Consider the following 1,099-nt stretch of genomic DNA (forward strand, 5'->3'; position numbering starts at 1 on the left):
CCCAGTCTGGAGGTTCAGGGAGAGGTGAGGAAGGGAAGCAAGAAGTTCCCAGTGGAGCCAGCAGGGGGTGCCCAAGATGAGAGGCTGTCATGGGGGAGAAACCTCCTTGGGGGGTGATCTCAAAGTCAGATGTTGCCTGGGGAGTGAAGCCCAGCCATGTGTAGGCCCAGGGGATGTAATTTCTGGCACACCTAGCTGGCTTCTGATTATCTCCACTAAGCTCAGCCCCACAGGCCATGAACAGGCTGCTACTCTGTGTCTCCCTCATTGGGAAATGAGTTGTAAAACATGAGAGTCAGGGGCCAGCGATGTGGTGCAGTGGATTAAAGCCCTAGCCTGCAGCACCAACATCCCATACGGGCACCAGTTCAAGTTCCAACTGCTCCACTTCTGATTCAGCCCCCTGCTAATGCACCTGGGAAAGCAGTGGAGGATGGCCCAAGTCCTTGGGCCCATGCACCCACGTGGGAAACCTGGAAAAGCTCCTGGCTCCTGGCTTAGGATTGGTACAGTTCTGGTCTTTGCGGCCATTTGGGGAGTAAACTGGTGGATAGAAGTCTTTCTCTGCCTCCCTGTCTTTCAAATAAATAAATGAATCTTTTTAAAAAAACATGAGAGTCAAATAGCTGTCCAAATGGATAGCGATTCCATCAGCAATCTGGGTGGCTACTGTGTGCTTGATGCTGGGCAAGGCCCTAAGGGCAGAGTGGAGCTTTGATGGTGTCTACATGGGGCTTCTAGGCTTTGCTTGTCATCTCTTTTCTACTGCTTGTGTGTAGCCTACTGGGGATCCCTCTAGGCCTAGACCCACATGCCTATTTTAGAATCTGCAAGATTTCACATGGTGCCTGGCCCTAGGACATGTATGTCACTCACCTATAAATGAGTGGTTGGATCAGGCCAGCAAGCTACTCGACAGGGAAAAACCAGGCAAGGGGAGTCCCATGTCCCTCATCGTTAGACCCAATATGGCAGCCACTACCCAGATGTGTGCTTTCATCCAAAGCACTTAATTATTATTTCAAATAATTAAAGTTAAAAGCCCAAATCCTTGGTCGCACTCACTACATTTCAAGTACTCAGTGGAGTCACTGGCACT

This window comes from Oryctolagus cuniculus, chromosome 2 (genome assembly GCF_964237555.1).
Source record: "Oryctolagus cuniculus chromosome 2, mOryCun1.1, whole genome shotgun sequence".
Classification (NCBI taxonomy): domain Eukaryota; kingdom Metazoa; phylum Chordata; class Mammalia; order Lagomorpha; family Leporidae; genus Oryctolagus; species Oryctolagus cuniculus.